Here is a 12,832-nt window from a genome sequence, read left to right on the forward strand (position 1 = left end):
ATGATAATAATTTTTTTCGTGATAATAACGATATCTTGATATATTGTAGTGCTCGACGAGTTTACTTCAATCCACTTCAAGAACGTAATTAATACAACTAATTAATGTGAGTATCCTATGAGTGAGAAAACTTTGATAGGAGAGATGACTGCAATAAGAGGGGGAAAAAAACGAAAATAGAAAGGGAGAGGGAAAGTCGAACGCGTCGCGGAATCTGTGTTTCGGTGTTTCGGAGCCAAGGTCTCTCTCGTTGCGGATCTGCCGAAATATTGCCGCGTAACGCGTTGTACGTTAATGCAGGTCGGGTTTTACAGGTCCACTGCAATCACCCAAGGTCACAATGCAAGCGATAGTTTTGAAATATGCAAGAAGAAAAAAAGAATCGCGGGTATCGATAATCAATCTAGAGAAGAGAGAAGAGAGATGACACAATGACTTGTGTCTCCTGTCTTTCGAATTAACCCTCTAATATTAAAAAAAAAAATTCTTGTACATCAAACATATTTTCTGCATCTCCCGCTCGGATCATGGTAAGCACGTATATTAATTTCACGCATAATGAAGTATTTACAATTACAATATTTACAACGATAATTAATTGAAATGATTGCATTTCGTTGTGTAAGATATATTATCCGAATCGTGATATTATTATAATCATAAAATAATATATCTTATTATTAAATCAATTTTACAATGTTTTTCGAATTTTTCCAATCTAATCTTGATAATTTTAAAACACACTTGATTTTTGATAACTTAACTTCGTCAAATTAGCCGGAGTATCGTTGAAGAAGAGTATTCTACATTTCGCGCACGTACGCGAAAGGCATCAATCGAATCAATTTTTAATGTTACCAGTCTCGTCGACCCTGTTCCGGATGTCAAACGCGACCTCGTCCACCGGAAGAGTCACGCCCTCCCAGATTCGTCTGTCCCAGTAACTCGCCACGTCGCATCTGCATCGTACCGCCAATTCGTCAAAGACCACAATGGAAACCTTGTTGCATTCGCAAATACGGCTTTTTCTGCACTGCTCATGCTCATCCGCGAAGAATTTTGCACTCCGATTACTATGACTTGATGTCTCAATATTGAAAGCCCGATGACGAATCATGACGAGCGTTGTAGCACGTAACATTTTATTGCTTTTGGAAATATTGCTGCGTGTCGCGTTAATAATCAGCGGCAGGGGATTCCTGATCTTTGTGAATTTCCAATGACAGATAAAAGTTGTCTTCTAAAATATTAAAATATAATTGACAGTTGCAATACTCATGCTCTGTAATATCGAGAATTCATGAATAAAAACGAAGAAATTTAAATATTACATTGTAATAAATAATATATTATTTTTTTAATCCTAATATAAAAGAATTATTGATTAAATTTTATTTTAATTGTTAATATTATTATTAATAATTTATAATAATTAAAAGAATTTTAATAATAATTAAATTAATTTTAATAATAATTTTAATAATAATTAAAAGAATTTATAAATATCCACATTAAATAATGTATTTATAGTGTGATATTTCGTCAAGTTTCTAAAAAATGCGTATGTTTGTATGTATATTGTTTACAAATCTAAAAGTTATTATTATAAAAGAAGCAAAACAAGTGTCATCTATCGAAATATAAGCAGCTTCACAAATTTTCTATCAACGAAGTAGCGAAAACCAAAACCGCCATCAGTTCTTGAAACGCAAAACGCCGCGACGCTACTCTCATTCATTTTTCTCCTTATCTTTCGCGCAAAGTTGACGAAATACGTCGCTTACTGGACAGACGTGTCGTCTAGCCAGACACAAAAGTATCCGCGATTCGTGCGTCGGCTGCATCCGGGGAGGTGAAAAACGTGCGTAAGCGATGCGTGGCAGACGGTGACGAGAGGAAACGGAAACTGCTGATAGGAGGTTTATCTTAAAAAAAATTCGTCCCGAGGAATCATGTTCGAATCGAAATGCGAAGCCTTTCCTCTCGCGCGACCGCACGCAGGTACGGCCACGGTTACGCACGTGCGTGCATCGACACGCAGGTAAGCGCGCGCGCGTGCGGCCTTGCGCGAGGTCGTCAGCATCTGGCAAAATTGCGAACGTCTCGACGGAGATCGTTAGTTTCGAGAAGGAATATATGTTTAAGGTATATGTATGCCGAAAAATATGTGCAAAATTAATTATTCGGATTATTGTACGATCCATCCGACATTTCATTATCAAACTCATCAACTTGATTGAATGACGCGTATATGTTTGGCATTATATTAAATTAAATCCATTAAGATTTAAATAAATATTTTACATAGAATATTAATTATTCTTATCGAAATAATTAAAAGCAGACATGCATTACAGATATATCTGTGAAAAAATTGCGCAGTTTTAAAGAAATGCAAATTTTTTATTTTCAGAAGAGAAAAATATTTTATATTCCTATAAAATATATTCCTATGTATTGCTATTAATATAGTTGCATTTTATATATGTATTATTTTATACAATGTTTTATTAAAGTAAATAATAAATATCGCGAATAAAAGAAACATATATAATTATAAATTGCAAATAAACTTTTAATTATTTTGATAAAATTAATATGAATATTTTCCTATATAAAAAGATTAGTTTATCTTAATGAATTTATTTATTAATTTAATGTAATGTGAAATACACGTACGGTTGTTCAATCAAGTTGACGAATTTATAATAAAATATTGGATGGATCGTTATGATAACACACTGATAAAAAAAAACTACAAATTACATACGATTAGGATTTTAACACTAAGTGTATCTTTAATGCAAGACATGTGTGTATTTTAAGAAAAATTTTAAGCGGACTTTTTTTAAAGTGTCCGGTCATATCGCTTGAAAAAGAAACCTGACCTTAAGGAGAAAGAAACTACAACTGCGTCTTCTCTCAAGCCGCATTCCCAAAACATGCGATACATAATAGGGTTCATTTACCGGAATATCCTTTTTAAGTTTTTTCAAAGGCCCATCTCCTGACCCCCTAGTCCTTCGGACTAAACGCTTAAATCTGTATTCGTTTCTACGATTGGTTCGAATGTTTTCCCTCGCTCGTGAGACTTGTGTCCACGCGAGAAAAAAACCGCCACGTGTACGGCGCCACTTCCCATTCAGGTCTGCGCTCTGAAATCCCTTCTTACTATTTCTCTTCTAACAATAAGATTACAATAATTCTCTTCTAACAATAAGAAAGTTATTTGCAGGTAGAATTCTTTCCCGCGACCATCATTTGTCCAATAACGATCACTCTGGCGGTCAAATTCAATGATTCACGATGTGAAGCAGGTAATTCACGTATTTATCAATTAGTCTCACGCAAAATACATGAAAAGATTTTTCAATTCGAAGTCGTTTTTAGAAAATCCTCAAGGTGGTCCTGAACCTTATGCGAAACGGAGGGTCGGAGACGTTGTCAACCTTGACAGACCACTTTCCTTTTCTCCGATCATTCTTTTTTTATGCGAATCCTTTCTTTCGTAATCATTTTTTTTTCTTTCAACTCTTATATAGTTTCCACTCCTGAAATCGACGACCCACTTTGTATTACGTGTTCTCGCAACCGCTAATGTGTTACCACTGGAATGTCATCATTCTAACGCCGTTAATCGCGTTAGATTCGCTACAGATAATAATTTCATTACTTCTATGAAATTCAACACAGATCATTAAAGATTAAAAAAAGTAGAAGAAAAAAGAATTTTGCTTTGTTATATTTCTTTTTACATATTTTTTTCTACATGAAAAGCGACTCGTAAATATTTATTAATATCTAAAACAACATTGTATTTTTGACGATATTAAAGATGTTAAAAAAATAAAAAATTAATATTTAAATTTAAATATAAAATTTATCTGAAAGTAAATACAATCACATAAATTTTTATCTCTAGCGGACGTCCACCTTTTTCAAAATGGTGAGAGTAAATATTATTTTTGTGATTTGTCCATCTGCTCTTTCCCCTTGTCGATCCTTTTGTGTTGTTTTATCTTATCCATATGTACAGCATAGAATTTTCAAGGGTGTCGACCTGCCACGTCAGGGATGACGTAGAATACGTCACAGTCCTGCACAGGTTCATCGACCGAAAGCGACGGGCGGGCAGAATGAAAGGGAAGCTCAGGAGAGCGGGGATGAACAGGAGGAAGGGACGAGGAATAATCCAAGGCCAAACGCTGTGGTATATATGATATAGAACGTACTATTCAAAATTCGTTCTCAAAATCCTCCGCATCGAGTCTCTTGCACCCTCGTTAATCAAAATGCGTGGGATCTTTTTTCAAGGGCCGAGCCACCCCGGTGGTTGTAATGTCCAATGAAGTTCACACGCCTGCGTTGCATTCCAGCATATCCTTAGAGCAGAGGGGGTCCTAAATCTACGGCAAACTTCAAAGATTCTTGAATCCGAGAAACCAGAGAAAGCTTCTTCGACGGATTCTATTTTTTTTCCTGTTAGAGGGATTCACTTCACTGTCATGGACGAGATGAGTTCATTGCTTCTACGTCTTACGAAAAATGCAATGGCATTGCAAATAATCTCACATAGGATATATACTATATGTTTAAAAAAAATTAAAAAGAAAATGGATGATTTTTAAATTTCAAAAGCAATTCTTCCAAAATAAAGTTATGTTTGTCGTAAAATATCCGCTACGATCTAATTTTGTAACGTATTCAATTTGTTACAAATTTAATGTATTTTTCATCACAAAAAACATATTTAAAAATTACTTGATCTCTACGCTCTCCAATTATTGATAAATATATATGATAACATATGATAAAATAACATATGATAAAACTTGAAACTTATAATAAATATTTGTTGATGCGGAACATTGGAAATTTGAAGATATAAGATGAACGAAAAGAAAGGGGAAGAATTTTTTATTAAGAAAAAACACGTAAATTGTGCGAGTGCCAATTCCTCTAAATCTGAAATATCAGTGTGCGAATGTAATATTTAAGAGGAGAAATGTGTGTAAAGAGTGCGCCATTTATCATTCTATCGGATTACGTTTCAAAGTACATTAGGAAATTGCTACACAGATCGCTACTTTTTCAGCTATCAAACAGATGTTTCTTCAATAAATCAAGAATTTGAAGAAGATCGTCTCAAATGTCGTCAAAATAACATATCGAAAATTAAATTTTTGCATGTAATGTAAGTTCGCCTAAATAAATAGTTTTAATAGCAATATCATTTAAAATTAATGATGATAAACAAATCCATAAAAATTTGTTTGAGTTATCACAATAGACATAAAATTTATCATTTTATTATTCTATTTATAATAATTAATTACAAAATTAAGGCATTTGGAATATAATCATAAAAATAAATTTTAAAAAAGCAAATAAAATTTAGTCCTATAGATGGAGCGTATATTTTTTAACTAACAAATTTAATCCATCTCGAATAATATTTCGATCCATTTTTCAGACCATCTTCAGCGCAAATTTAACTAATATTGAAGAGAGATGATGAGATCGCATAAAAATAAAATAAAATAAAATGGAGTAAAGTAATGGAGTCGAGCACGATAAAATATAAAATTATCAAATGTAAACTAATAAAGTAATATTTTTCACATGGTCCAATCGCAAATAACATTATTTTGGGTATCCTTGAAATTTCTCTCTAGTTGATAGACCAGAAGATTTGAAATATACGTGTAAAACATCATATATACATATATGTAAAGAATCGTGTATATAAATATAATCAAATAGAAATTCTAGAATTAGTAGTTCGCAAATTAAAATAATCGAGTGAATGCATAAAAAAAGCTGAATAAAAGAAAGTTAAAAAATAATACATGTAATTTAATTACGAAATTATATATCACAAAATAACGTGAGATATTGGACATTAAGGCACATGTTTAAATTATCAGATAAATACGTCGACAAGCAAACAATAATAGGAACAAATGATGAGTAAAAGTGAGATATGAAATCCGAAATAAATAGATGTTTATATACATACTTAGTAGTGAATATGATAAAGATAAAGCAATATCTCTCACGTCGTCCAATTACAAAACTGAAGATTCAACAAATAATTAATATTAGTCCTTGAAAGTCGTTGAACCTTTATTTTCGATTGGATACGAAAGATATTATTTTAATATACTTTTAATATACTCGATAATTTTATATTTTACCGTTAATTAATTCACCTAATTTATTTTATATTTATACGATTTTATTATCTTCGAGATTGCTCAAGTTTGCGCTAAAGATAAAAAATAGAACAAAATGTTCGTTATTATTTTTGATTGATTGAATTTACTGATTAAATAAATTGATAAAAATATGTACTCTATCGTGCTGGCCATCTTATTTGCCATTTTTTAAGTCTGCTTATAATATTCATAATTAAATGTTGCTTAACTTCACTAATGATAATGATATTGCAATACTTTACTATCGTAATAATTTATTAGCTATGAATCTTTTAGATTAAAATTCTAATTCTAATCTAATCTAATTCTAGTCTAATTCTAATCTCTTAATAGGTTTAGTAGAATTCCATTCAATGTGATTTTTTAAGTATTTCTTGACCCATTTTCCGAATGATTTCGCGCGTTACGGCCCTGTATTGTATGTCGAATGGCAACAAATAACGAACCTTCGAGAGAAGGTTCTGTGGTCTGCGCGAGTTTCTCAAGCTGTTTGTCAGGAACACTTCCTGCACGAATGCACATTCAGCCATTCTTTCTTACGTTTCTACAAAACTGTGCACAAAAAACATTTTGAGCGATCCAAACGTAATTGAATACAAAGCTTAATAGCAAATATGTGATTCCGGTGAAATAAATAGTAACATTCCATTAATTTCTTTTCAATATGCTAAGCAAGAAAAATTGTAGAAATTTTTTTATTCATTCGCAATTTTTATACTGTTTTTAAGAATTTATTTATTAACTAGCGCCAATCAACAAGGTATAATTTCTAATCTTTACATTAATTCTGCGAATAAAGTTTAATTTTGTTTTGAAAAATATAATTTGCAACAAATTTACTTTTCGATATGACATATTAGCTTAATATATCATACAAATGAAAATCTAAACCGACGCTTAAAGGAGATAAATTTAAGCGAAAGAGATACCAGCAATTGTAGATGTAAAAGTTTATATTTTATAAGATTACTAATATAAGTCTCTTTAAATTTAAAATAATCATAAATAAAATCTTAATTAAAATAAAAATTTACTTTGCAATACATGTAAAATACATGTATCCTTTCTACTTAATTTATATAATACATAAAATATATATTAAAAAACTCTTGCAATCTTAAAAACTTCTTCTCTTTTATTATTCTGTTTATCCAAAGAGTTTGTATTTTAAACGGATTAGTAAAGTTCTACACTCGCAAAATCGCGCACGAAAGGGATCTCATTATAAACATCCGTTAAATCGATATTGGCCATAACCTTGGCCGGTTGCAAGAATGCTATGCACACCAACTAGGTTTCTTTCGTCGTATTATTCGTCCGACATGCATGCGAATCGACAGCTATCGACATATCGACGTACCGGATGTATGCTCAAGTACCCCCTCACTCTTGACATTTCGTGACAGTTTGATATCAGTGAGCAGAAAAAACAAATATACGGATAAATATTTTACGAATGTCTTCCTTAAGTTTGTATTAAGACTCTTAGATTACAATATTATTCAATATTATCGAATGTATTAGAAAAATATATATTTTAATCGATAAAAAATTATTTTAAAATAAAATAATATTAATAAAAAGCTTAGCGAGACTTGTGTTCGCATAAAATTATCATAAATCTCTTAGACTTAGTATTTGAATAATATATTATGTAATATGAATTTTCCTTTTGTGTAGATGGTATTATAGATTTATTATTTATTGCATTATAAATTTATTTTATATTAGATATATATAGATTTATAACGTAACAACGTTCACTGACTTTTTAATTTGATATCAGGATCGTCTATCCTGAATTTATTATAAAAACATTTGAATGTATGGACAATCATTGACAATTTAAAACTTTTATACATCTTGATGGATGATATCATCCTGTTATAAGTATGACAAAACATATCCCAGCTATTTCAAACACAATTGCGATAATTTTTTCCACCGCACTTTGTTACGTCATTCCATAATGCGACTTTCGCTCTTTCTCTCCCTCTTTCTGATGCAAATACATTAATCTTGTATCGAATAAACAGGAAAGGCATCGATAAAATATTCCACGAAACGTAAAGATTTTCACAAATATTTATTATATCGATAAACGAAAGCTCTCGAATTGGCGGGTGTCATAGACAGCTGAGGGATCTGAGACTGTATTGAGAGGGTCGGTCGATACGTAGGCGCCAGGCATCCTGACGCCTACACTGCGGGCTTTTCCACGTCGCTTAGCTCATTTTACGCTGATGGCACGTGCGACAATTTTTCGACAGAGGCCTCTTTCCTTTTTCTCCAATTTTGAGGGTCGTCCGCTTGCAAGAGAAAGAACAGACGTAGGGATCGCTCCTCCTTCGCGCACACTCGCGCACATTCGATTGCATTTGACATGTCAGCGATATATAGATATCGGCCGTGCCAAGAAAAAATTTTCCGATACACAATTTATAGTCCGAACAATCTTGCGCCGTGACATTCTCTCGGATTCGATTGTTTTGCAGACAGTGAGTAGTAAACTGTGTGTCCCTTCGAGAGAATTTTGCAGAAATGTCAAGATATTTTCATATCTCTTCAGAAGAAGAGATATGATAATAAATCAGCTGATCGCTTCAAAAGCGGCGCTATAACTATATATAAATAAACCAAATACATATTTGAAGCACCATGAATTTTTTTATGACACACAAACTTAAATTAATAGGGTGATAGGTTTACTCTATCAAATTTATCATTTAAATTTATACTACATTTTAAATAAGCAGTTATAAAAATAAAATAAAAAAGGATGAATATATATAGGTTTTGTTTACTTCAAAAATATATATGCAAAGATATATATATATATGTTGCATATATATATATTAAAGATATATTATTCACATACAAGATGAATCGAATCGCGTCTATTGACCATAGAATCAATTTGATATGAAAATGTAAATGATGGAAGAAATTAAAAAAAAAAACAGTACAAATTTAGATTATAATAACCACTATAGAATGTAACGTATGCAAAGCATCGCCACAGTATTATCGACAATAATTCGTATTTCGTTCATCAGACGATCGTGTTTAACGCAAAAATATCAAAGAGTGCTTATCATCAATTACGTCAACTACATATTCAATCTCTGAACTTGAAGAGAGCACATTAGCGATGCACTTTGACATTATCGGCGATGTAAAGGAGGTGCGTCTTGATTTCGTCATAAAACGCAATTACATAAGGTCATCTTTTAGAATGACCTTGCAAAATTCGCCTAAAATTTCAAATATCTCCTTGTAATAATAGAACAAATTATATATAATCGATCACATTTTTTTTATATCGTCACATACATAAAAACTGCGCAAGTGTTCTCTCTCTCTTTCTCATAGAAAAATGAGAAAGGACAAAGGATGAAATTATTTTAAGCTATTCATTAAAAATTCGAGATAATATTTTATAAAAATTAGAATTTTAATTAGTTTTATTTTTCATTTAAGATTTTAATTTTTTTTATATTTTGTATTTTATAAAAATATATTTATGCAATAAGACTAAAAAACAAAAATTAATCGGTATAACGGATTTCTTGTCTTCACAATCTCATTCTATTGCGCATTGTTATCTTCTGATATTCTATGTGCATTGTTATCTTCTGATACTTGTACGCTTTTCTTCGCAGACTGTACACAAGATATATGCTTTCCTGTTCATGATATATGTCTTTTTAATTACTACTTTTCTATTAAAAGCGCAATCCTACTTATCGAAAGCTCTCTTCATTTCCGCTCACACGTGCAGCAGGATAGATAGCATCTCGGTCAAGGCTGTTCTCTTCGAGTAACAGAGATATAACTGATGAAATACGATCGAAGTCATTGTGAATTAAGGTAATACGTACGTGTTTCGTGCGCTTTTCATATTCCCTTCAGAATATTTCAGAATTATTATTCAGTATACCGCTAACTTACGCCTTCATAATGCATACGTTACGCGAGCTACATTATTACATAAAACATGCTGGTACGATGCAAATAAAAAGTATTTTTTTTTTATTATCAGCAGTTCCATTTGTTGCATTTTTCCTTCTTCTTTCCTCTCCATTTCTCAAGTTGAAACAAACAAGCTACAATTTTATTACATTATGTTATATATTTAATATATAACATAATGTAATAAAATATTATGTTATAAATTTATAATGTTTATAACATAAATATTTATATATATAATATATGTTATATGTTTATAACATAATGTAATAAAATATTATGTTATAAATTTAATTTATATATATCAATAGTTTTACTATAGAAATATATACAAGAGAGTGCATATTACCACACTACATATTTGTTATTATATGCACTACTTTTAAAAGTCACATATAAAACAAGCAATCTTATATATTGACATATAAAAAACAAATTATAAAACATTGTAAAAGAGGAATCTCTCCGTCCTTTTTTTATAAATTGTGAAATTTTTTATCGGTGTTTTTATAGTGTTTTGATTGAAATTCTGTGAGATATCTAAAAACGAGAGAAATCTCACATAGGTTGCACTCTGCACTCTGAAGTAACAAAAATAATATTTGAATTAATCTGATAATCTTATCCTCAAGATGTATCATCAAAATAAATAATTTGACGAGTAAACAACAATCATTACATCATTAATCTTTTCACTGCTGTAGGCGCCTTTAGGAGTTTTGAAATTTTGATAATTGTATGCTGTTGGAGCTTTAAGACGACCAATTGTTATTATCAAGACGATGCTGTTGATGACGCTGAAAATGAAACTAAAATATTCATTTTTTGATTATCTTACCTTAATACTTTTATGTACAAAATAATGAGAGGAATCAATTGGTGTAAAGAAAACACATAATTGTTTCGAAGAAAAAATATGTAATTTGCAATTAACAATTACATATTTTTTTTTTCGAAACAATTATGTGTTTTCTTTACACCAATTAATTCCTCTCATTATTTTGTACACAAAAGTATTAAGGTAAGATGATCGAAAAATGAATATTTTACTAGATATTTTATGGTTTATGTAAAAATTAAGAAATTATTTCAAGCCTCATAACTCGAAAAGTACTCGATGAAAAAATACTTTATTATAGTGTTTTGAAAAGCTCTCGAGGCAAGCTACAAGAGCTTTTTTTGGGGAAGAGATTGCCCTGACACCCTGCATATATAAATTACAATTCCGTACATGTATATAAATCGGAATGATAAAATTAAGTAACGCTTATATATCACGAGTAAAAATTTTTAAAAAATCTCACAGTGATAAAGTTTATACTCATGATTCAACTACCTCAAAGCGTGCAAAAAGACTCCAAACGTTACGTCCGATTACTTTGATTACATGGAATAATTAGGCGCCTGGCGGAAATGCATCGTAAAGTAAAATTGAAACTGGTTATCCCAGAGCAGAGAGTCGTGGTAAAGTGGGTCGGGGATCGTTTCGTTGAGGGATTACGGAGAAATTCTCGTAATTTCGAGGGGAACACACGGCAGGAAGCGGCGACGCGTTAACAAATTCGGTCGCTCGTAATGATCGGCTTTAATAACTTTGAAGCCAGTCGGAGAACAGGTGCGTGCCGTTTTCTTCGTTCTTCTTGCGCCATCGGCGTCATGTAATGTATTCAAGGCCGCTAAGGTTTATTCATAAATCAGATCTCACTTTCATTCATGTGCCTGACGCGACACCACCTTATATCTCCTCCCCTCGAGTGACCGATTCGAATTTTCGGCAGACTACCACATGTGAAAAGCTCGCACTTGGCACGTGCTCGGCACCTATCGAGGACGTGATAGAAGGTTTCGAAGAGACAAATGCGACGTGTGCACTACGTGTGTGAGAAGCAAAGGAGAACGTATGCACAGACATTCGCAGGTTCCGCAATATTCGAGTTAATAGGGCTCCGATACCCTTGCATTCATTATAATAGCATTTCACACGATATTGCGTGGAATTAAATTTATTAAGTCAATTTTAATCATCAATTTGGATATAAACGGCGTAAAAATTGTCTAGACAAATTATAAAAATATTAATTACGAAATGCAATATTTTATATTTATATTTATATTTTATATTTATATTTATTTTATATTTTTTGACAAATAAAGAAAATAAATAGTAAATATCTTTGATAAATTGAAACAAACTATTTCTATTTTATTATGTCTCATCTAAGTTAGATTATGTTAATAGGTAGAGAATCATTTGAATAAATGTTTAATTCATTAATTGAATATCTTGATAAAATGGTACTTGTAACTTATGCAAAAAAATGGACATTCACATAGTGTGAAAAATGACACCATTGAACGCCGTAGAATTTCCATAGTGCAGAGATTATTTTTAAGACACGGATCTTCGGATATTTCGTCTCGAGTTTTTCACCAACTTTGCATACGAAATTCTACGCTGTATACACCTGGTCACGTCGATTCCAAGTTCGAAGCTCCGGTTACGCAGAAGGGCGGGAGATGCAGTTCGCGAATTTGCATAATCCGCAGTCGCTCGCGTCCGATATTATAGTAGTCACATTATACCGCTTTGACGGCACGTGGTCCTCGACGTCGAACGCAGCGTATCCTACACCTACACCGTC

The 12,832-nt window shown here is 31.8% G+C and overlaps 1 long non-coding RNA gene across 1 annotated transcript; it reads left to right on the top strand.

Annotated features, from left to right (window-relative positions):
* Positions 1-391: 391 nt before the first annotated feature.
* LOC145970314 (uncharacterized) lies at positions 392-1,330 on the top strand. Its single transcript, XR_014438388.1, has 2 exons — positions 392-530; positions 862-1,330. It is a non-coding gene; the product is annotated as an uncharacterized LOC145970314 (long non-coding RNA).
* Positions 1,331-12,832: the final 11,502 nt, after the last annotated feature.

The sequence above is a fragment of the Camponotus vicinus genome, unplaced genomic scaffold (assembly GCF_025532165.1).
Source record: "Camponotus vicinus isolate PSW18456_S1 unplaced genomic scaffold, iyCamVici1.0 SCAF_4, whole genome shotgun sequence".
Classification (NCBI taxonomy): Eukaryota; Metazoa; Arthropoda; class Insecta; order Hymenoptera; family Formicidae; genus Camponotus; species Camponotus vicinus.